The sequence below is a fragment of the Gorilla gorilla genome, chromosome 6, assembly GCF_029281585.2.
Source record: "Gorilla gorilla gorilla isolate KB3781 chromosome 6, NHGRI_mGorGor1-v2.1_pri, whole genome shotgun sequence".
Lineage (NCBI taxonomy): Eukaryota > Metazoa > Chordata > Mammalia > Primates > Hominidae > Gorilla > Gorilla gorilla.
Genome location: NC_073230.2, coordinates 47,409,966 through 47,435,762, shown reverse-complemented (window position 1 = coordinate 47,435,762; position 25,797 = coordinate 47,409,966). Strand labels below are relative to the sequence as shown.

The 25,797-nt window shown below is 40.9% G+C and overlaps 1 protein-coding gene across 18 annotated transcripts in view; it reads right to left on the bottom strand.

The window, feature by feature from the left end:
- The window catches only part of COA1 (cytochrome c oxidase assembly factor 1), a 120,967-nt gene extending 97,578 nt beyond the window's left edge, over positions 1 to 23,389 (bottom strand). For 8 of the 18 annotated variants that reach the window (XM_063708499.1, XM_063708504.1, XM_063708500.1 and 5 more), the window contains exon 1: positions 23,265 to 23,389. The gene's annotated coding sequence lies outside the window, so the exon portion shown is untranslated. Of the gene's footprint in view, positions 1 to 5,029; positions 5,084 to 23,264 lie in introns of all 18 variants that reach the window. The other 10 variants (XM_063708492.1, XM_063708497.1, XM_063708494.1 and 7 more) reach the window with 3 other exon arrangements.
- Positions 23,390 to 25,797: the final 2,408 nt, after the last annotated feature.

Sequence of the window (25,797 nt, the reverse complement as noted above, 5' to 3'; positions counted from 1 at the left end):
AAAATTAACCAGACATGGTGCCACACACCTGTGGTCCCAGCTACTCAGGAGGCTGAGGTGGGAGAATCACTTGAGCAGGAGGCGGAGGCTGCAGTGAGCCGAGATCATGGCACTGTACTCCAGCCTGGGTAACAAAGCAAGAATACATCTTAAAAAATAAAAATAAATAAATTAATTAAATTAAATTAAAAAAAACCCAGCCAGGTGCAGTGGCTCACACCTATAATCCCAGAACTTTAGGAGGGCAAGGTCAGCAGGTCACTTGAGCCCAGGAGTTTAAAATCAGCCTGGACAACATAGTGAAAGACTGTCTCCACAAAAAATAGAAAAATTAGCTGGGCATGGTGTTGCATGCCTGAGGTCCCAGCTACTTGAGAGGCTGAGATGGGAGGATTGCTTGAGTCTGGGAGGCTGAGGCTGCAGTGAGCTGTGATGGGACCACTGCACTCCAGCCTGGGCAACAGAGAAAGACCTTGTCTCAAAAAAAAAAAAGAAAAGAAAAGAAAAGAAAAAGAAAAAGCCAGGCATGGTGGCTCACACCTGTAATCCCAGCACTTTGGGAGGCTGAGGTGGGCGGATCACTTGAGATCAGGAGTTCGAGACCAGCCTGGCCAACATGGAGATGCCTATCTTTTCTAAAAATACAAAAATTAGCCGGGCATGGTGGCAGGTGCCTGTAATCCCAGCTAGCTACTCAGGAGGCTGAGGCAGAAGAATTTCCTGAACCCAGGAGGCTGAGGTTGCAGGAGGCTGAAGTTGCAGTGAGCCAAGATCACGCCACTGCACTCCAGCCTGAGTGAATTTTCAAGGGCAAAGCCTTGCTGGCTAAAACTGTCTCTAGTAATCTTTAAAGAGTTCAGTCAAATTAATAAATACAACATCAAGACTGAAACAGATTAATGGGCAAAAGGCATATGCAAATACTTACAAATTAGATGGAGGAGGAGGAAGATCTCATATTGAATATTTACTGGGTATTAAAAACTGAGTGGTTCTTTTTTTTAAAAGTCTATCACACAAAGAAAAGTGCACAAAACATAAATGTTCAGCCCCATGAATTAAAACAAAGCAAGCACCCATGTAACCACCAGAGTCCTAGAAATTGAGGACTGCCAGTAGCCCATTGGTTCCTTCCCACTTCTTTCCAATCATTAACCCCTCCCTCCTCTCCAAAGGTAACTATCATCTTGACTTCTAACATTCTAATTTTGTACTGTCTGATTTTAAAATCTATTTAAGTGGAATCATATATAGTAGTATGGATTCTTTTGTGTGTGGGTTTTGTTCAACATCATGTTTTTAAGGTTCATCCATATTGTGTAAATTGAGTTTGTTCATTTTCATTACAGTACAGTAGTCCACGTTTGAAATGTATAATAATTTACTTACTATACTGTTGATGGAAATCTCCCCACACAACTATTTTGAGCTAGTATAAATAGTGGTGCTATAAACATTCTTATACACACTACTTCAACGCACACATGCCCACCATTTCTGTGGAAGTAAAATTACAAAGTCACAGAGCATGCATACATTCTGCTTCTACACTGCCAGGTTACCAAAGTGGTTATATCCAACAGTGTAAAAAAATTTCCTTGGGCACGGTGGCTCATGCCTATAATCCTAACACTTCCAGCCTGACCAACATGGTGAAACCCCGTCTCTACTAAAAATACAAAAATTAGCCAGGCATGGTGGCATGCGCCTGTAATCCCAGCTACTCAGGAGCCTGAGGCAGGAGAATTGCTTGAACCCCGGAGGCAGAGGTTGCATGAGCCGAGATCACACCACTGCACTTCAGCCTGGGCAACAGAGCAACACTCCATCTCAAAAAAAAAGTCCTAACACTTTGGAACGCTGAGGCAGAGGGATCACTTGAATTCAAGACAAATCTGGGCAACATAGTGAGAACTCATCTCTACAAAAAATAAATAAAGTTAGCTGGGTGTGGTGGCACACGTCTGTAGGCCGAACTGCTCAGGAGGCTAAAGTGAGAGGATTGCTTGAGCCTGGGAGGTCAAGACTGCAGTGAGCCGAGATCGTACCACTGCACTCCAGTCTGGGTAACAAAGCAAGACCTTTTCTAAAAAAAAAAAAAATTCCTTGCTCCATTGCTGCATATTCCCACAATCCCTCTGCATTATTAATCCTTCTATTTAGTATTCTGGCAGGTGTGTAACAGTTATATGCCATTATGATTTTAATTTGCATTTCTCTAATGATTTGTGGTCTTTGGCACCTTTTCTTATTTTTACTGGCCACTTGGATATTCTTTTTGGTGAAGTGCCTGTTCAAGTCTCTTACCCATTATTCTACTGGCTTGTCTTTTTCTCTCTTACCCATTATTCTATTGGCTTGTCTTTTTCTCTCTTATCTTTTATTACCATTATTCTACTGGCCTTTTTCTCACTGATTTGTAGTCCTTCCCATATCCTATACATAATCCCTTTGTCACAGAGTTGCAACCATCTTTTCCTACTCTTTGGCTTGCCTTTCACTCTCTTAAACATGATTTTTGATAAGCAGAAATTATTGGTTTTAATAAATTCCAATATATCATTTTTTATGGTTAATGCTTTTTTGCGTCCATTTAAGAAAACTCTTCATACTGTAAGGTCACATAGATATTTTCCTATATTATCTCCTATAATCTTTTTTTTTTTTGAGACGGAGTCTCATTCTCTCTCCCAGTCTGGAGTGCAGTGGCACGATCTCGGCTCACTGCAAGCTCCGCCTCCCAGGTTCACGCCATTCTCCTGCCTCAGCCTACCGAGTAGCTGGGACTACAGGCGCCTGCCACCACACCTGGCTAATTTTTTGTATTTTTTTAATAGAGATGGGGTTTCACCGTGTTAGCCAGGATGGTCTCGATCTCCTGACCTCATTATCCACCTGCCTCGGCCTCCCAAAGTGCTGGGATTACAGGTGTGAGCCACCATGCCCGGCCTATCTCCTATAATCTTTACTGTTTTGCCTTTCACAGGTAGATCCACAATCCACTGAGAATTCATTTGGGGTGTAATATGAGATACAGGTCTTGATTCACTTTGTTTTACTGTGTGTGTGTGTACGCATGAACATGCATATATATAAAATGCTCCAGCACTATTTACTGAAATATATTGTCACTGTTCTGCATGTTATCTTTATAATAAATTAAGTATCTACATATTCACGTCTATTTCTGTATTACTTATTCTGTCCCACCAATCTACTATACTAACCAAGACTGTTGTGTATCCCTGCACCAATATAACACTGTCTTTGTTAATCCAGTTTTTTTTTTAATTTCATATCTGATAAAACAAATTGTCCCACTTTATTCTTGAAGAGTATCTTGGCTCTTCTTGGCCTTCTGCACTGTCATATAAATTTATCTTTTAATGATGTGATAGCCCGTAACTAAATCTTATTAACACACTTAAAAAATATCATAAAGCCAGCCTAGAAGGGGTACCTAACTAACCTAGAAGGGGTACCTAACTTGCCTGAGGGCCTAAGACTGCAAAACTTAGATTTGAACCTAGAAGTGTCTCTGTGCAAAGTGCACACTTTTTCACTATTAACATCCTGCAAGGCTAAACTCACACATGAAAATGTTAAGCCTAAAAATAAAAATAAATGAAAGTAAAAATAACAATGAGCATTATTCCAACACCAACTCAAATTATTATGAGTTGCCAGATGCGGTGGCACATGCCTGTAATCCCAGCACTTTGGGAGGCTGAGGCAGGCGGATCACTAAAGGTCAGGAGTTTGAGACCAGCCTGGCCAACATGGTGAAACCCTGCCTCTACTAAAAATACAAAAATCAGCCAGGCGTTGTGGCACATGCCTTAATCCCAGCTACTTGGGAGGCTGAGGCAGGAGAATCGCTTGAACCTGGGAGGAGGAGGTTGCCATGAGCTGAGATCATACCACTGCATTCCAGCTTGGGTGAAAGAGCAAGACTCTGTCTCAAAAAAAAAAAAATATATATATATATATATATATGTGTGTATATATATATATATTATATATATATTTTAAGATATGTCCTAAAGAGTTGATTTATTAATAGTTACTGCCTAAAGCCCAATGTTATAAAATATGGGTCATGTCTCATTCCCTTTCTAGAGCTACTAAGAAGATGAAATGGATAGCTCTTTGGTAGGTGAAGAATAGAAAAGATTTATGGATGATTCCCAGATGTCTGGCTTGAGTAAAGGATGTTTACAGAAGGAAAATAATATTTCTTTAACAACTAGGCAGTGCAGCAGGTGCTTGACATAAACTATCTCATTTTATTCTCCCAACCCCAGTAGGTATTACTGGTGACCCAAATTACAAACAAACAATAGGATTCAGAAAGGTTAGGTAAACTTGTCCAAAGTGAAAAATAAATTACTGGATATCAGATCTTAACTGAAACCTCAGGTGCTAAGCCCTTTCCAAAACACCACAGTGCTGGTATCTGTGATATCTGTTTCACAACTGAGCTGAAAAACTAGATTTTCCACCAGGGAATATACAAGTGACACTACAACAATAAGCAGCTGCCAGGGTTTCATTGTGATTAAATGTAGCAAGTCACATGTGAGCCTTTTGAGATAACTGCTCCAACCAGCAATCTTTAAGAACAATACTGTATTTGTTGATGGGTTTTTTTTTCATTTTTGTAAAAAGATGTTGGATCCTTAATACATGTTAGAGCACATGTAATATCCCATCCCACATTTTTTACAATTTCAGTGCAGTGACAGCAGAAATCTTGTGGTTTGGTTCTTAACATATTCTGAGAGAAATTAAAATGAGGGTATTAAAGGCTCATGAAAAAATAAGGGTCACTAGCATACACCTGGGTGTAACTAATCAGAGACCAACAATTTCCATATATACATATATAAGAGAGCATGGTTAACTCAATGTAGGGAAATAATGTACCCACTTTATTATGTGCTCATCATACCACATCAGTAATACTAGATAACACAATAAGAACAACAGATCAACTACAGTAATATTCTTACCAAAGAGTAAGACTTACAATGCAGATTCCTGACCATTATTTAGAAAATCTCTGGCCAGAGCGAGACTCTGTCTAAAGAAAGAAAAAGAGAGAGAGAGAAAGAGAATCTCTGATCCATTGAGTCAAAAGGTGGGAATCTGCTTTTTAAAAAGTTTGTATTTTCACATGTATCAAATAGTCATGTGTCACCTAACAATCAGGATACATTCTAAGAAATGTATAGTTAGGCAATTTCATCATTGTGTGAACAACATAGCGTGTACTTACACAAACCTAGATGGTACAGCCAACAACACACCTAAGCTGTATGGTATGGCCTACTGCTCCTAGGCTATAAACAGGTACAGCATGTCACTGTACTGAATACTGTAGGCAATTATAACACAATGATAAGCATTTGTGTATCTAAACACAGAAAAGGTGCAGTACAAATATAGTACTATACTCTTATGGGACCAGTGTCATCTATGCAGTTCACTGCTGACTGAAATGTCACTAAGTGGCACATGACTGCACATATAATATATAAAATATATATGTGAATACGAAGAGAAACTAATAACAATAAACTCCCAAGTGTCCACTACCCCTATTAAAACACGGTCTTTTACCAAGACATTAAGACACCCTGATCCCATCCCCTTCCCTCCACTGAGGTAGCTATTATCCTGATTTAATCATTCCCTTGCTTTTCTTTTCTTCTTTTGTTTTTCTTCTATCCCTCCAGGAAAAAAGAAACTTTTTTTTTTTGAGACAGAGTCTCACTCTGTCGCCCAGGCTGGAGTACAATGGCACAATCTCGGCTCACTGCAACCTCCACCTCCCGGGTTCAAGTGATTCTCCTGCCTCAGCCTCCAGAGTACCTGGGACTACAGGCGCCCGACACCATGCCCAGCTAATTTTTGTATTTTTGGTATAGACGGGGTTTTACCATGTTGGCCAGGCTGGTCTCGAACTCCTGACCTCAGGTAACCCACCTGCCTCGGCCCCACAAAGTGCTGGGATTACAGGTGTGAGCCACTACACTCATATTCCTCCAGAATTTTGAAGGCGGCATTGCTTCACTGCTTTCACACTTCCAGGGTGCTACATAGAAATCCAAAGTCATTCTGATTCCTGATCCTGTATATGTGATCTGGGTTTTTTTCACTCCAGAATCATCTCTTTACCACACGGTGTCCTGAAATTTCCTAATGATGGGCCCCAGTGTGGGTATATTTATTAGACTGAACACATGGCAGGCACATTCAATCTGCAAACTTCAATCTTCTACTGTTGGTCGTTTTCTTGAATTATTTTCACCTTTTCATTTCCCCCTATTTTATCTGCAACTCGACTGTATAAATATTGAACCTCAGGAACAGTCAGCTAAGTGTCCTCTGTCTTTTTGCCTACTTCTTAGGAGATTTCCTGACCATTATCTTACAACCTTCCAAAGATTTTCATTTCCACTACCACGTTTTAAACTTTTTTCATTTTCTAGCTGGACTTTTTTTTTTATTGACACATTGTCATTACATATATTTGAGGGGTACAATTTGAGGTTTAAATACATATATATGGTTTTTTGTCTTGTTTTCTTTTGCTATTTGAGACAGAGTCTCGTTCTGTCACCCAAGCTGGAGTGCAGTGGCATGATCTCAGCTCACTGTAAACTTTGCCTCCTGGCTCAAGCGATTCTCCTGCCTCAGCCTCCCAAATAGCTGGGATGACAGGATGCACCACCATGCCTGGCTAATTTTTGTATTTTTAGTGGAAATGGGGTTTTGCCATGTTGCCCAGGCTGATCTTGAACTCCTGACCTCAAGTAATCTGCCCACCTTGGCCTCCCAAAGTGCTGGGGATACAGGCATGAGCCACCATGCCCAGCCTCAATACATATATATGTTATATAATGATCAAATCAGAGTATTTAGCATGTCCATCATCTCACGCACTTATCACTTCCTTCTGGTAAGAACACTCAAAAGCCTCTCTTCTAGCAATTTTGCTACAATACCTTACTATTAACCATAATCACCCTTCTGTGGAATAGAATACCAGAACTTATTCCTCCTAACTATAACTTTGTACTCATTTGAATGACCTCTCCCTACCTACCTTCCCCCTGTCCCTGCCCAAGTCTCTGGTAAGTTTTATGGCTAGTCCTTTATACAGCATCCTGTTTTTATTCATCTTCATCTCATCTCTCTGAATATATCTGTAATTGGGGTAGGAGATTGTTGGTAATTGTTTTTTTCCCCTGCAAAGTCTGTATTTCTTCTAAGTTGCTTTTTTGTTTTGCTTAATTCCCACCATCCACCTTTGATGCTGGATGCTTTCCTCAAATAACTGGTAATCCTTGGGTATTTGCTTATGATTAAGACTGGGGGTCTAGAGCTAGGTGCACTGGCTCAGGCCTGTAATTCCAGCACTTTGGGAGGCCAAGGTGGGCAGATCATTTGACATCAGGAGTTCGAGACCAGCCTGACCAACATGGTGAAAGCCTGTCTCTACTAAAAATACAAAAATTAGCCAGGCATGGTGGCGCACACCCATAATCCCAGCTACTCAAGAGGCTGAGGCAGAATTCCTTGAACCAAAGAGACAAAGGTTGCAGTGAGCCGAGATCACACCACTGCACTCTGTTTAAAAAATATATTAAAACACAGATGGCGGAAAAAAAAAATTAGCCAGGCATGGTGGTATGCACCGATAGTCCCAGCTACTCAGGAGGGAGGATCACTTGAGTCCGGGACTTCCAGGTTGCAATGAGGTAGGATCATGCCACCGCACTCCAGCCTGGGTGACAGAGCAAAACCATGTCTCTAAAAAAATTAAAAATAAAAATAAATAGTGAACCATCTTTTTGTAATAGAGTTATACTAAAACTTTAAAAGATTTTCTGTTTAAAAAATAAAGATACAATTATAAACCTATGGCTTATTACTAGTATGAACCAATACAGTATAAAAATTATATATTGAGGCTGGGTGTGGTGGCTCATACCTGTAATCCCAGCACTTTGGGAGGCCGAGGAGGGTGGATTGCCTGAGGTCAGGAGTTCAACGCTAGCCTGGCCAACATGGTGAAACCCCATCTCTACTAAGAAATACAAAAATTAGCCAGGTATGGTGGTGCAAGCCTGTAATCCCAGCTACTCGGGAGGCTGAGGCAGGAGAATTGCTTGAACCCGGGAGGCAGAGGTTGCAGTGAGCTGAGATAGTGCCATTGCACTCCAGCCTGGGCTACAAGAGCGAAACTCCGTCTCAAAAAAAAAAAAAATTATATATTGAGAAAATGTATAAAAATGATTTGTATCTGACACAGACACCGGATACTAGAAGAAATTAAAAAAGAAACAATAGGCTCGGCGCAGTGGCTCACATCTGTAATCCCAGCACTTTGGGAGACCAATGCAGATGGATCACTTGCAGCCAGGAGTTCGAGACCAGCCTGGCCAACATGGTGAAATCTCATCTACTAAAACTACAAAAAATTTAGCTGGACATGGTGGTGCACACCTATAATCCCAGCTACTCAGGTGGCTGAGGCACAAGATCACTTGAGCCCAGGAGGTTAACAGTTGCAGTAAGCCAAGATTGCACCACTGCACTCCAGCCTGGGCAAAAGAGTGAGCCTCTTGTCTAAAAAAAAAAAAAAAAAAAAAAGGAAACATTTAATACAAAAATAAATGCCAAATAAAAATCATTCTAAAAACTGAAAGATAACACTGTATTTAGAAGTTATCATTCTTAATATGAAAGCTTGAAACACACCAAGTATTACTTGCCTTTTCCAATAGTCTTCAACTTTGTTTCATAATATTCCTGATACAGGAAAAAATTCATCCATTTAACATTGACATTGATCAAATTAATCTGAGTGCATCAAAAAGCATCTTTAAATTGAATGTTAAGAGTATGTTGCTTGGTGAAACTCCATCTCTACTAAAAATACAAAAAAAAAAGCCAGGCGTGGTGGCAAGCACCTGTAGTCCCAGCTACTCGGGAGGCTGAGGCAGGAGAATGGCGTGAACCCGGGAGGCAGAGGTTGCAGTGAGCGGAGATCGTGCCACTGCACTCCAGCCTGGCCAACAGAGCAAGACTCTATCTCAAAAAAAAAAAAAAAAGAGTATGTTGCTTCATATAAGCTTGTTTACCTTCTTAATGATTAACTATTTTGTCTGCCTCCTCTCATTTTTGTTTTGCCTTGAATATTGCTTTCACTAATTTTAGATCAAGTTCTCATTTCATGTTGAAGTATCCCACAAAAACACTATATCTTTTTCTCCTGTAACTCCTCTCCTAAAGTATTTACAAAGGATGACAGTCTATAGTGAATATTTAAACTCAAAAACACCAACAAACATGGGTAGTATTTAGATACACAACATAGCAAGAATAACACTACCTGATACGACTTGGCTCTGTGTCCCCACTCAAATCTCATCCTGAATTGTACTCCCATAATTCCCACGTGTTGTGGGAGGGACCCAGTGGGAGATAATTGAATCATGGGGGCAGTTTTCCCCATACTGTTCCCGTGATAGTGAATAGCCCCAAGAGATCCGATGGTTTTATCAGGGGTTTCCGCTTTTGCATCCTCCTCATTCTCTCTTTGCCTGCTGCCATCCATGTAAGATAGGACTTGCTCCTCCTTGCCTTCTGCCATGATTGTGAGGCTTCCCCAGCCACATGGAACTGTAAGTCCAATTAAACCTCTTTCTTTTGTAAATTGCCCAGTCTCAGGTATGTCTTTATCAACAGCATGAAAACGGACTAATAAAGTAAATTGGTACCAGCAGTGGGTGTTGTTGAAGATACCCAAAAATGTGGAAGTGACTTTGGAAGTGAGTAACAAGCAGAGGTTGGAACAGTTTGGAGGGCTCAAAAGAAGACAGGAAAATGTGGGAAGGTTTGGAACTTCCTAGAGACTTGTTGAATGGATTTGACAAAAATGCTGATAGTGATATGAAGAGTAAGGTTCCAAGCTGAGGTGGTCTCAGATGGAGATGAGGAACTTGTTGGGAACTGGAGCAAAGGTGACTCCTGTTATGTTTTAGCAAGAGACTGGCAGCACTTTGCCCCACCCTAGAGATTTGTGGAACTTGGAACTTGAGAGAGATGATTTTTAGGGTATCTAGCAGAAGAAATTTCTAAGCAGCAAAGCATTCAAAAGGTAACTTGGGTGCTGTTAAAAGCATTCCATTTTAAAAGGGAAACAGAGCATAAAAGTTCAGAAAATTTACAGCCTGACAATGTGATAGGAAAGAAAAGCCCATTTTATGAGGAGAAATTCAAGCTGGCTGCAGAAATTTGCAAAAGTAGCAGGGAGCCCAATGTTAATCGCCAAGACCATGGGGAAAATGTATCCAGGCCATGTCAGAGACTTTCACGGCAGCCCCTCCCATCACAGGACGAGAGGCCCAGGAGGAAAAAGTGGTTTTGTGGTCCAGGCCCAAGGTCCCCATGCTGTGTGCAGCCTAGGAACTTGGTGCCCTGTGTCCCAGCCACTCCAGCTGTGGCTGAAAAGGGCCAATGTAGAGTTTGGGTTGTGGCTTCAGAGAGTGGAAGCCCCAACCTTGGCAGCTTCCACATGGTGGTGAGTCTACAGGCACACAGAAGCTAAGAACTGAGGTTTGGGAACCTCCACCTAGATTTCAGAAGATGTATGGAAATGTATGGACGCTCAGGCAAAAGTCTGCTGCAGGGGCGGAGCCCTCATGGAGAACCTCTGCTAGGGCAGTGCAGAAGGAAAATGTGGGGTTGGAGCCCCCACACAGAGTCCCTACTGGGGCACTATCTAGTGAAGCTGTGAGAAGAGGGCCACCATCCTCCAGACCACAGAATGGTAGATCCACTGACAGCCTGCACCATCCACCTGGAAAAGTCACAGACACTCAACACCAGCCTATGAAAGCAGCCTGGAGGGAGGCTATGCCCTGCAAAGCCACAGGGGTGGAGCTACCCAAGACCATAGGCAGCTCCAACAGCATGACCCAGATGTGAGACCTGGAGTCAAAGGAGATCATTTTGGAGCTTTAAAATTTGACTGCCCCGCTGGATTTCAGACTTGCATGGGCCCTGAAACCCCTTTGTTTTGGCCAATTTCTCCTATTTGGAATGACTGTATTTACCCAATACCTGTAAACCCATTCTATCTAGGGAGTAATTAGGTTGCATTTGATTTTACGGGCTTATAGGCAGAAGGGACTTGCCTTGTCTCAGATGAAACTTTGAACTGTGAACTTTTGGGTTAATGCTGAAATGAGTTAAGATTTTGGGGGACTGTTGGGAAGGCATGATTGGTTTTGAAATGTGAGGACATGAGATTTGGCAGGGGCCAGGGGGGGAACAATATGGTTTGGCTCTGTGTTCCTATTCAAATCTCATCTTGAATTGTACTCCTATAATTCCCATGTGTTGTGGGAGGGACCCAATGGGAGATAATTGAATCATGGGGGCGGTTTCCCCCATACTTTTCTTGTGGTAGTGAATAAGTCTCACAAGATCTGATGGTTTTATCAAGGGTTTCCACTTTGCATCTTTCTCATTCTCTCTTTGCCTGCTGCCATCTATGTAAGACAGGACTTGCTCCTCCTTGCCTTCCACCATCACTGTGAGGATTCCCCAGCCACATGAGACAGTAAGTCCAGTTAAACCTCTTTCTTTTGTAAATTGCCCAGTCTCAGGTATGTCTTTATCAGCAGTGTGAAAACGGACTAATATACTACCATACAGAATAATATATTGTACTGCCAACTTTAGGACTTATTTTGCTTTCAAATTTTTTATTTCTTGAAACACCACTAATAGCGTTTATATGAAGTGGACTATGCATACAAATGTATTATTATTTATTTGTAAGAATAACTGTTAGCAGCAGATAGAGTATAAAAACACTTATTTATAAGATGGCAACAGCTATGAGACTGGCTGTCTAGATCACAAGCTTATCTCCTAGATGCTCTTGTCTCAGCTCCCAGAGATGTACAACTTAAGGTTTTAGTTGGTGTCAGCATGTCCTGCTCTTGCTTTCCACTTGACATCAGTGGAGCTCTAAGAACCAATCATATCTAATACTATTGACCACAGATCTTTAATTCTCATGAAAATGATTCTGTTTTCCCAATTTGGAATTACCAGTAACTTTCCTCAGGGTTTGGGATTTAAAATAACATACAAATTTCCTGAGAAATTCTGGGAGTGACTTCCCATACAGAAACACAACTTTATCCAGAGATCATCTGCTCTGAACCTCCAGAATCTGTCCCAAGGTGAATAGTATGCATTGGGAGAGTTGTTTCTTAGCAACAATTATCCCATCTTCCTTATTTCATGTCTTTTGCACCTCAATTTTCAGAGATACTTGGCTTTGCTACTTCTTGAGCTTTATGAGGATTTAGAGGATAAATCTGATTGGTTCATAGTTTTTCCCTCTGCCAACTCAGGATTCATAAGTCTTGGGTGTCAGTTAATTTCGACTCATTCTTAGGCTTTTCAGTACTCTACACTATGTTGATGTTGTCTATTTTCCATGTCCATTGGGTTTTTACTGCAGTTTTAATGGGGTTTCAACAGGGAGCAAGATTAGAAGTAGATTCAATCTACCAGGAATCTACATTTTTTTTTTTTTTTTGAGATGGAGTCTCACTCTGTCGCCCAGGCTGGAGTGCAGTGGCGTAATCTCAGCTCACCGCAAGCTCCACCTCCCAGGTTCAAGCAATTCTCCTGCCTCAGCCTCCCAAGTAGCTGGGATTACATGCGCCACCACACCCAGCTAATTTTTGTATTTTTAGTAGAGACGAGGTTTCACCATGTTGGCCAGGCTGGTCTCGAACTCCTGACCTCAAGTGATCTGCCCAGCTCAGCCACCCAAAGTGCTGGGATTATAGGCGTGAGCCACCGCACCTGGCCAAGAAGAGCTTCTTAATAAATAAAACTATCTCCAGCAGGAATGAACTGCCTTGGAAACAAGAAACTCAAGCACAGACTGCACAACGATTACTTATTAGGGATGCCACTAATAGCCTCTAAGCCCCAGATGGCTGTATAGTCCAAGTGGTTAGTGAGGCAAGGCTGTCATACAGAAAAATCAAAGTTAATAAATAATGAAATGCTAGAAGAATGAAATTACAAAAATAAAGTCAAACTAAGCGAGAGCTACCAAATATAAAGGATTATCCACAACTAACAGTATTACAGGTAATCACTGTCGAGTTCTAAATTTCCTTTTCTATTAGAACATAACTTTCCCCACACACAGAATCTGTACTCAGATGTGCATTTATCCCTGGATTCAGTCTGAGGAGTTGAAAAGTGACAAAGGGATGGATGGCTTCCTGACTACTATGAAAATGTCCCCTGACCCACATATTTCAATATAGTATTAAGCCTTGTTTTCATTACCTGAAATGTATGTTTGCTTACAAACAGGTTTCCTTGAATCTATTCTCCCCACCTCCTCCAATCAAGGAGCAAAGAGAACACCAGAGAAGCTGGAGCACAGTGAACAAGGGGAAACTGGCATGAGATGAGACTGTAACAGAAAGAAGAGAGGCCAGATCACAGAACAGGGAGGAGGGAGGAATGTTGTGGGTCAAGTTAAATATTTGGGGTTTATTCTAAGTAAAATAAAAAGTAAAAGGCCGGGCATGGTGGCTCACACCTGTAATCCCAGCACTTTGGGAGGCCAAGGTGGGCGGGTCACTTGAGGTCAGGAGTTCAAGACCAGCCTGGCCAACATGGTGAAACCCCATCTCTACTAAAATCATAAAAATTAGCCAGGCATGGTGGCAGGCACCTGTAATCCCAGCTACTCGGGAGGCTGAGGCAGGAGAATTGCTTGAAACCGGGAGGAAAGATTGCAGTGAGCCAAGATCGCACCACTGCACTCCAGCCTGGGCAACAAAGCAAAACTCTGTCAAAAAAAAAAAAAAAAAAAAAAGGAAAAAAAGACTTCCAATGCTCAGTATAATTTTGTGTTTTTATTGTGGGAAGCAGTAATGTTGCATCCCTGCCTTTCCTCTTTATTAAGCGTTTTATCTAAGTATGATGGACTAGAAAGGATAAAATCAACATGGTCCCCTTCCTTTTTCTTTTTTTTTCAGAAACTTACAAACTTTCTCACAAACTTCTTTAAGAATAAAAATACAGGGAGTGACATGATCAGATTTTACATTTTTTAAAAATGGCTGCTGTGTGAAAAATAGGGGTAATAATATATCCTGGCAGATCAATTAGGAAGCAGTATATCTAGGTGAAAAATCATTGTTCTGTGCAACGAGAGAGGTAAAGATAAAGTGGCCATATTTGAAAATATTTAGGAGGTAGAATTTAGAGAACACTGAGAGGTCTTAAAGTGACCCTGGGTATTACTCAGGAGCCTCTGGATGAATGGCAGCCCCAGTCCCTAGGGAAGTATATACTGCCAGATATTAAGTTGCTGGAAGTATAAAGAAAAAGAGAATCCATTTTTTGGATGGGTTAGCTTTGAAAACCTATGAGTCACCTAAGTGCAAATGTCTCACAAGCTTCCTCTTCATCATTTCTCACTGAACATCTCCATTAAGGCTTCACAATCAGGATGCTGGCAATTAGAACCTGTATCTTTCTTCCATGGCTGCTCCATTTACTGATCAATGCCACCAACTACCAGAGATGTTATAAAGGGATTCCTACATGTGATAGAGAAGGCTGAAACATAAAACATCTGAAGTCACACTGATAAGTCTCTATTACTCACAGATTCATCCACAACACTGGAGTTATTCCTGCTACAAAGGTTAACCTTAAGGAAAGAGTTAATTCATAATTCTGCAAACACTGAAAACAAATACAAATGTATTAAGGAATACTTTTATCCATAGACTGCTTTACTAGTAACATTACAAGAATAAGATGAATTTTGAAATAGACTTTAAAAAATAATTTCAATAGTTAAATGTCAGTTCTTAATTAACCATCCTGATTTTCTGACGTAAAAAACGTACAGCAATTATCGTCCAGCTGACAAAAAGCCACAATCTTTATCAGTAAATCCTATTATATAGCACAACACTGCCACCTGTTGGAAGAGATAACTAGCCAAATGTTTTTATTCCTAAACACTAAATGCATGAGAAAGTTTATGAATTTCTCAAAAAAAAATGAAGAGACTGTTGACTTTATCCTTTCTAGCCCATCATGCTTAGATTAAATCCCTAATAAAGAGGAAAAGCAAGGATGCAATGTAACTGCTTCCCACAATAAAAACACAAAATGGCATTTACTTTTTGGTTTTGGTTATTTGGATAAGGGGAAGATTTAACCATGAAGAGATAGCACTAGGGAGTTTTTGAGGTGAGGCAACTATTCTGCATCCTGACTATGGTGTTGGTTATACAAATCAGTACTGGGTTAAAATTTATAAAATAAAAAGTTTATTTTACTGTACGGTAATTTAAAAAAAAAAACAAGGTTAGAGAATACAAATACTCAGTACCATGGGAAAAGTCATAAGTTATAATGTGAAAGTATTCACATAAATTTCAAAGTTTTGCTACTTATAGCTCAAAGGCTTGAAGCCCAAAAAACATTAGAAAGATTCTAATGTAATACTGCACGCTGACATACTTAAATATGGATGTAGAAGTGTTTCTGAAGACTACCATTGCACACCAGAAGTCAATCTTTGCCCCTAGCACAGAACATTTCAATGAGAGGAACAATCTATAACCAAAAGTTAGGACATTCACCGTTGATTCTGGTAACTTTTTTTTTTTTTTTTTTTTTTTTGAGACAGGGTCTCACTCTGTCACTCAGGCTGGAGCGCAGTGGCGCCACTGCAACTCACTGCAGCCTCGACCTCCCGGACTCAGGTGATCTTCCCACCTCAGCCTCCTGAGCAGCTGGGACCAAAGGTGTGCACCACCATGCCCAGCTAGTTCTTTTGTATTTTTAGTAGAGAGATGGGGTTTTGCCACTTTGCCCAAGCTGGTCTCAAACTCCTGGACTCAAGTGATCTGCCCACCTTGGCCCCACAAAGTGCTGGGATTACAGGCATGAGCCATCACGCCTGGCTAGGAAATGCTTTTCCCTACGACAAAACGAGAGTCTCGTTCTATCGCCCAGGCTAGAGTGCAATGGCACAATCTCAGCTCCCTGCAACCTCTGCCTCCCAGGTTCAAGAGATTCTTGTGCCTCGTACCAGCTGCGAGTAGCTAGGACTACAGGCACATGCCATCACGCCCAGCTAATTTTTGTATTTTTAGTAGAGATGGGGTTTCACCATGTTGGCCAGGCTGGTCTGGAACTCCTGACCTCAAGTGATTCGACTGCCTTGGCCTCCCAAAGTGCTGGGATTACAGGCATGAGCCACCACGCCCAGCTAGTACATTCTTTATGTGATTGTGTTTCATCTCCCTCAAAAAGCTGGTGCATAAACAGGGAAAGTTGGGTGCTTAGCATCTATGTAATCTTGGTATTTGCTAGATCACTTATGAATGCAAGTGACATCAAAGTTCCACGAGATCTGGAACATCTAAATCCATCTGGGGACCTTTCCAGTACATTTGCAAATGCCAAATGTCATAAGGCACCAAGAGCCCACAAGATAAAAGATCACCAGAGTCCAAATGACAGAGACCCAAACTAAGAGCAAAAGTCACATTAAGATACCAGTTCCTCCCATCTCTCCTGATAATACACTTGCTGTTAATAAAATGATATGGGTTGTAAAGTAATAATGAAATATTAAACTGAGACCTTATGAAAGCTGTTGCAATGGGAGGGAGAGGTTGGTAGAAAGGGTGTAACACATATAATCCTCTACCCTTTATCCCTTAGGGCTGCCCTTAAGCCATCCTGTTCCCAGGATCTGGCAGCTACATGCAATCTTAGTTTTCTAAGTTTTGGTTGAGCCACACTGTTGTCTGTTTTTCTACATTTTCCCAGTGATCCCTGGGAGGTCACAGCTATTCAAATGGGTTGCAGTACCCACAATAATTTGCAGTTCCAACAACAGGAGAATAGTTGAAAAAAGAATGATACAGTCGTAAAAGAGAATAATGCTGGTCATCTCCCAATCTTCAACTAATGACATGGTTATCTTTGCATTGAGGGAGGTAAACTTGCCTGTCAGAAGCAGCAATAGTCACAGCACACCAGGGTAATTGCCAAAGCATCCAAATGGAGCAGTAGTATGATACCGGAATAATTCACAGACTTTTGGAACTATACAGGTTTGCAAACTCACCTCCATTTTAGAGTCTGTCATGATGGGTAATTTTCCCAAAAAGACTAAAAACACAGAAAGCATTAAGAAAAAAAAAAGGCCAGGCAAGGTGGCTCACACCTGTAATCCCAGCACTTTGGGAGGCTGAGGCGGGCGGATCGCTTGAGCTCAGGAGTTTGAGCCCAGCCTGGGCAACATGGCAAAATCCCATCTCAACAAAAAATACAAAAATTAGCCCGGCGTGGTGGCATGTGCCTGTAGTCCCAACTACTTGAGGGGCTAAAGCAGGAGGATCACTTGAGCCCATGAGGTCAAGGCTGCACTGAGCCATGTTCATGGCACTGCACTCCAGCCTGGGTGACAAAGCGAGACCCTGTCTCAAAAAACAAAAACCAAAAAATCTTGGATCATACAGATGTTTACGATTTGGAAAACTATCCATGATAAACTTTTTATTTAGTCTGAATTGCAATAATTTTAAAACTCAAAGATCTCCAAGTCCTAATACAAAAACACCTACACCCCTTCAAGTAGGAAATAGTCCTTTGGAAAGGTAAACGTGATAATCCATGCCTAAATTACACAATTCCTTTAAATCTCATCTTTTATGTAAATAACAAAAACACGAAAGCATACGGGCAGTTCCCCAAAAAAATCAACAGAATTACCCTACAATCCAGCAATTCCACTTCTGGATACGTATACCTGAAAGAACTGAAAGCACAGCCAGGCGCGGTGGCTCACACCTGTTATCCCAGCACTTTGGGACACTGAGGTGGGCGGATCCCTTGAGGTCAGGAGTTCAAGACCAGCCTGACCAACACAGCAAAACCCTGTCTCTACTAAAAATATAAAAATTAGCCTGCGTGGTGGTGCACGCTTGTAGTCCCAGCTACTCGAGAGGCTGAGGCAGGAGAATCACTTGAACCAGGAGGCAGAGGTTGCAGTGAGCCAAGATCACACCACTGCACTCCAGCCTGGGAGACAGAGCAAGACTCCATCTCAAAGAAAAAAAAAAAAGAATTGAAAGCAGGAACTCAGACATTTGTATACCAATGTTCGTAGCAGCACTATTCACAATAGCCAAAAGGTGGCAACAACCCAAATATCTATCGACTAATGAATGGATAAACAAAATGTGTTCTATGGAATACAATTTAATACTATTCAGTCTTTAAAAAGATGAAAATTCCAACACATGCCACAACATGAATTAACCTTGAAGACATGCTAAATGAAATAAACCAGACTCAAAAGGACAAATATTTTATGATTCCACTTTTATGAGGACCCTAGAATAGTCATATTCATAGACAGAAAATATAATGGTAGTTGCCAGGGACTGGAAAGAGGGAGGAACGGAGATTTATCATTTAATGGGTGCAGTGTGTGGAGATAAAAGTGTTCTGGGTCGGGCGCAGTGGCGCACGCCTGCAATCCCAGCACTTTGGGAGGCTGAGGTGGGCAGATCACCTGAGGTCGAGAGTTCAAGACCAGCATGACCAACATGGAGAAACCCCGTCTGTACTAAAAATACAAAATTAGCTAGGCGTGGTGGCGCATGCCTGTAATCCCAGCTACTCGGGAGGCTGAGGCAGGAGAATCACTTGAACCTGGGAGGTGGAGGTTGCGGTGAGCCGAGAACACGCCACTGCACTCCAGCCAGGGCAACATGAACGAAACTCCATCTCAAAAAAAAAAAAAAGAAAAAGAAAAAAGTGTTCTGGAGATAGATGGTGGTTATGGTTACACAACAATGTTAAAGTACTTAATGGCACTGAACTGTATCTTTACAAATAGTTAAAATGGCCAATTTTATGTTATGTATATTCTATCACAATTTTAAAAAAGAAAAGACAAAACACTGAAACAAGAAACACAGAGTTCTAACTGGAATCAAGCCAAGGGGAAAGAATGAAATCTTGGCCATTATATGTAAACAGAGAGATGCAATTTTTTTCTGGAAGCTATTGTATATCACTTTCCTTAGATTCTCAAAATGCTCAGTTTCTAAAAATACTTTTACTACTGGCTGGGCGCAATGGCTCATGCCTATAACCCCAGCACTTTAGGAGGCCGAGGCGGTGGATCACCTGAGGTCAGGAGTTCCAGACCAACCTAGCCAGCATGGTGAAACCCCGTCTCTACTATAAAACAAAAAAATTAGCTGGGCATGGTGGCAGTCACCTATAATCTCAGCTACTCAGGAGGCTGGGGCAGGAGAATCACTTGAACCCAGGAGGCGGAGGTTGCAGCAAGCCGAGATCGCACCATTGCACTCCAGCCTGGGTACCAAGAGCGAAACTCCATCTCAAAAAATATATATATTATATATATAAAATATATTATATATGATATATATTATATATCATATATAATATATAACATATTATATATAATGTATAACATATTATATATAATGTATAACATATTATATATAATGTATAACATATTATATATAATGTATAACATATTATATATAATATGTATAACATTATATATAATATGTATATAAAATATATATATTACTACTACTGCCTTTTAACCAACAAAATTAAAAAAATACAAAACAATGTTAATAGGATTTTATAAAACTACTTTTTCCAACATGCCCCAAACAATACAGAACACAATAGCTACACTCAACCTCTGCATACATTAAATCTTCAAATAAATGCCTGCTAGTATGAAAAAAGTACCTACTATTTGGTGACCAACTGTCCAATATGGCTCTCACAAATCTAATGCAGCATATGAAACGTGAACAAGAGGATAAAAGAATAACTTCTTAGAGTCTGTTTAAAATAGAGAGTTAAATGAACAAAGTTGAAGCAGATCATGGCACATTTTTCAAGGCAGAGAGACAGGGAGGCAACAATGTCTGAAACAATGAACACTCTTAGGCTAAATATACCACCAGGGACTCAGATGTCACACTAACTGGGAACTACTATGTCAGTTTCTATAACTCCTATAATTAAGGAACAATATCCTAAACTACTAGCCAGAAGGCTTTTAGAGGCAAAGTCCTGACTACACAAAAATGTGAAACAATATAGTAAAAAATATAAAACAGAGTTAACTAAATAGATTGAAAATATCTGCCACATATCTAACAGTCAATGGCTTAAATCCCTACACAAAGAACTCCTAAAAATCAATAAAGACAAAACTCCATACGGAATGGCAAATTATAAAGTTTCTCCTTGCTTCATTTTTCAAGTCTTAAAATGCTCCTCACGGGTTCTTTCACAGCATTTTTCCTGGGCCTGGCCTCCCACGTAGTTGTTGGAAAACCATCACTCTCTAAACCACAGCCACACACCCATAAGGAGGTCTCCAGGGCTACAAAAAATTAATCTCATGTGCTTTTCATTTAAAAGAACGGTAGCATAATCTAAAAGACTATCACATATCTGATAAATGACTTGTATCTAGAATATATAAAGAACTCTTGCAACTCAATTACAAAAAAGAACCTAATTTAAAAATGGGCAGAGGATCTGAGTAGACATTTCTCCAAAGAAGATATATAAATGGGCAATAAGCACTTGAAAAGATGCTCAACATCATTAGCCATCAGGGAAATACGATTTGAAACCATAATATTTTCAAAAAGTTAGGAGATTTTTAATGGTCGCAACACAAAGAAAAGATGAACGTTTGAGGTGGTGGACATACTAATTACCTGATTTGATCACTACACATTGTATACATTTATCAAAATATCACTCTGTAGTCCCTAAATATGTACAATTATTACATGTCAACGAAAAAGAATGAAAACACAATGACACACACTTCACACCCACTGGAATGGCTAGAATCAGAAAGACAGATAATGACAAGTGTTGGCAAGGAGTGAGAAATCAAAACCCTAATACACTACTGGTGAGAATGTTAAAAAGATGCACACTGATGCTTTGGAAAACAGTCTGACCATTTCTTAAAATGTTAAACAGAGCTACCATATGACCCAGCCATTTCACTCCTAGGCACATACGCAAGAGAAATGAAAACATTATGTCCACACAAAAACTTGTAGGTGAATGTTCACAGCAGCATTACACATAATGGCCAAAAGGTGGAAACAATCCAAACGTCCACTAACTAATGGAAAATAAATCGTGGTAATACCCATAAAAGATTAACCAGCAATAAAAAAAAGAAGTACTGACACATGCTATTAAATACAACACAGATGAATATGAATGTTAAGTAAAAGAAGCCAGTTGAAAAAGACCACATGCTGTATGATTTCACTCACATGAATAATCCAGAATAGTCAAATATACAGTCAGTCAATTCATAGTTGCTTAGGGCTTAGAATGGGGAGTGGGGATGGGGAAGTCAGGTGAGCCTGCTGAATAAGTACAGGGTTTCCTTTTGGAGTGATGAAAATGTTCAATTGTTCCAATATGGCTCTCACAAACTGAATGCAGCATATTAAACATGAACAAAAGAATACAAGAATAACTTATTGGAGTCTGTCTGAAATAGAAAATTAAACCAACTAATGAAGGTGAAGAAGATTACAGCATATTTTATGATGATGGTTGTACAACTTTGTGAATGTACTAATGTACTAATTACTTTTAGGTTTTCTTTCTTTTTTTTTTTTTGAGATGGAGTCTAGCTCTGTCGCCCAGGCTGGAGTGCAGTGGCGCAATCTCGGCTCACTGCAAGCTCCGCCTCCCGGGTTCACACCATCCTCCTGCCTCAGCCTCCCAAGTAGCTGGGACTACAGGCTCCCACCACCATGCCCGGCTAATTTTTTGTATTTTTAGTGGAGACGGGGTTTCACCGTGTTAGCCAGGATGGTCTTGATCTCCTGACCTCGTGATCCACCCGCCTCAGCCTCCCAAAGTGCTGGGATTACAGGCGTGAGGCACCGCTACGTTTTAAATGGTGAACTCTACAGTAGGTGAACTATGTGTCAGGAAGCTGTTTTATTTTTTTAAAGGACTGAAGACTGTTTTGTTTTGTTTTGTTTTGTTTTCATTTTATCCCGTTTTTAAAACAGTGCCTAGCAATATTATGAATTCAATCGATTTTGGCTAAATGCTAGAACAAAAATTAAAACTTGAGTAAACCATATAAAACTTTGCCATATCTAAAGTTATTAAATTACCGTAGACTGGCATGGTGGGAGCATAATATGAGTGTACCTGCAGGTGTGTTTTCCATGAAAGTAGCAAAGACTGAAAAATTCAGCAGAATCAAGACCCTGAAGGCCCTTGAAGTTAGGCTAAGAAATGTGTATTATCCTGAAAGCAACAGGAAGGCCAGGAAGATTCTGAGGACAGAAATAACACAATCTGATATGCGTTTTAAACGTGCAGGTGTAAGCGGAGAGTTGCTACTTCTATCCAAAAGTGAGCCACCTCAGAAATAAAGCAATAGCCCTCCGGGGAGAATGGGGAGGAATCAGGGGAAGACCGGAGAAACAGGTTATCAAATTATCAGAATCTCCATAGATTTTTTAAAATTACACAGCATCCACCCCCAAACACACATACAGACTGATAGGCACTGATATATACATAAATACATCCAATGTCCCCTACACAGAAAATCACTTTTGCAGTCAGCCCCTGTTGGGAGGGTTTTTCTGTTATTCAAGTGTGGTGGGGACAAAAAGTATTATAACCACTAAACCAGGTAATTCTTTCCTACAATAATTTGGGCAGCGTACTCCTCAGGGTGTTGAAATTTAGCACTACCAACAAAAGTGCCCAGTCCCAACTCTTCGAGAGGACCCTAACTCTTTACAGTGTGCTGTTGGGGATGGTCAGCAAAAACTGCAGGACAAGGTCAAGGTTAGCTCGACACGGCCTCCTAACTCCGAGCGGACGGAGCCACTGAAGGTTACCAGGTGCCAAAGAAGCTGCGCAGGGAGGCCGCGACCCGGCCCCGGCGCGAACCTCCGCGATGTGACCCGTGAGGGAACTCTCCAAGAAGCAGCGCACCCCGCGCGCAAAGGCGGCCCCCCGAATTGCAGGAACAAACGCTTCTTGCTGGGGGGAAGACGGAGACTCTTATACCGCGGGAGACTAACCTGTGAGCAACAGAAGCACCACGCTACAGAGACCATGACGAGCTCTTCCAGGCGTGGGAAAGCACGGGTAAATGCCCGCGGTCCTGCGCGCCAGCGGGGGGCAGTAGAGACTTCCGGCGTCTGCTGCTCGCAGGGCTAGAGCGTCGAACCGGGACAACCGGAGGCTTCAGCTCACGTCGGATTGTAAATGCTAACACGGGTCCTCCGGCCGGCTGATCCAGAACTTAGGTCGCCGGGACGTGTGGCTTCTGCTTCTCAGACGCTCGGACTCGCGCCGGGAAGGGTTTCGCCTCCCCTGGTCCCCGCTTTTTTTCTTTTTTCTGCGTCCGGTTATTGCAAAGGCATTCAGTCCAGTAGCACTAGCCCAGGAAATGTAAGCCACCGGCTCACGTTGCTCCTCACAGGTATGCGGCGCTTCCGCTGGCCTCCAAGGACACGAAGCCCCGGGCCGTCTGGCCCCCCACTCTAGCACTGAAATCCCTGCCGCCCCGTTCAGCTGACAAATTTGGCAGCACTAAATTTTATTTTATTCGACAAATTAAGTACCCAGTTAACACCAGGGAGTAACGGGGTAAGAAAATTTCAGAAGGCTGGTGGATAATAATAGCATTTACCTCATAAATTTGTTATGAGGATGTGAAGCACTTAGAATAGTGTCTGGCACTTTGTAGGCGCTCAGTAACTGTTAGCTGTTATTATTTTTATATTGATTATTCCATAGTCACCACTATTATCACCTTAATGTCAAGCTTGGAATCCAGTATCTTTCCTCTGCGAAGCCATCACTCCAAGACTAATTAACTTTAGACTGGGGCATTCTTCTTTAAACTCTTGATCACACATCCCTATCAGAAAAAAAATATATATATTTACATGTATCATGTATGGCATTAATATATTATGCATGCTATAAAACTCACAAGACATCAAACTTTTGATGAGGTAAAAACAATTTTTAAACTTTTTTAAAAACTTCTAACAGAAGTTCTTTTCTTCCTCCACAACAATTAGGTTGCCAAACATACATTCTGTCACTCTGGAATCCACTAGCTAAATGAGCACATTATCAAAGCAACCTACCGCTGAATTCTGACTTCCCAGAATGTTTCTTTTCCAAAGAATTAATAGAAACTAATCAGATTGTGAAGTGCTCGGCCATAAGGACTATTTAAATGGTTCTTAGAGAAAAAGAAGAAATAAAATAGGCATCCACTGAGTAATATTCATTGATGCAACATTGATTATTGACTTCTTACATTTTCAAAGAGATTGAGGTTATAATACCTTACACCAAGCTTAATATTTCAAAGAATAAATCAACTAATAAAAAGCTTATGAGGTTTGGTATATGTGCATTTCATACAACGTTCATGAAAATGAACCCGAGATCAATTAGCTCCCGTTCTGTACCAGAAAGACAAATATGTTTACTTTGTAAGTAATAAAACATTAAATAGGCTTTTCTGACCATTTGCTTGAAAACTCAGAACTTAACATTTCTATCACTGGACTTAAATCTGCTAAAGTTTTCGTCTAAATTTTACATTAAAAACAAAACTCTATAGTGAATAATGTTACCTATCCAATATTCATTTTCCTCTAACTCCTTTGTACCAAAATCCTTATTTTATTCAGATAGCTGCCCTGTTCCCAGAATCAAAATGATACTGCTTAAACCAGTCATCACACAGAATTTTTTTGGAAATAATTGCTAATCAAGGAACGAGTATATGACCCAGGTTGGCGCAATCTGACTGAAGGAAAGGACCTCTATTTCATGCTCAGGAGAAAGTTTCTGATATACTGTCCTCTTGACGTGGAAACATCTATCCCACACTGTCATTAATAGCCGTCTTGCCCATCACAAGGAATAAAACTGATGGACCAATGCTGAGGACAACTGAACAAGTTATAAAACAATGTCCTTGGTGACATCATTCCAAACCTGGAGCTCACCCTGTATCTGAATGCCTTGTAGGGATGTCTAATAAGTTTCCTTATTGTTTTTGTTTTCTGTTTTTCTGAGACTGAGTCTCACTCTGTCGCCCAGGCAGGAATGCAATAGCATGATCTCAGCTCACTGCAACCTCTGCCTCCCAGGTTCAAGCAATTCTCCTGCTTCGGCCTCCCAAGTAGCTGTAACTACAGGCATGCACTGCCACGCCTGGCTAATTTTTGTATTTTTAGTAGAGAAGGGGTTTCACCATGTTGGCCAGGCTTCTCTTGAACTCCTGACCTCAGTGATCCACCCACCTTGGCCTCCCAGAGTGCTGGGATCCTTACTGTTTTCTGATAGAGATGTCATAAAGATTAAATGGGTTAAAATAGTGCTGGTCATATTGTAAGTATTTTAAGTGCTTAATAAATTTTAGTTATTATTAACTCACCTTAAGTCAGGGATTCTGTTTCTTATAGCCAAAAGTACCCATCAAAATACACATTCTACCTCTCTTTTTCTATATATTTAAAGAAAGGGTCTGTTTTGATACTTTTAAACTAAGGAGCCAGGGAAGGGGTAGGAGGTGGAGAGAGG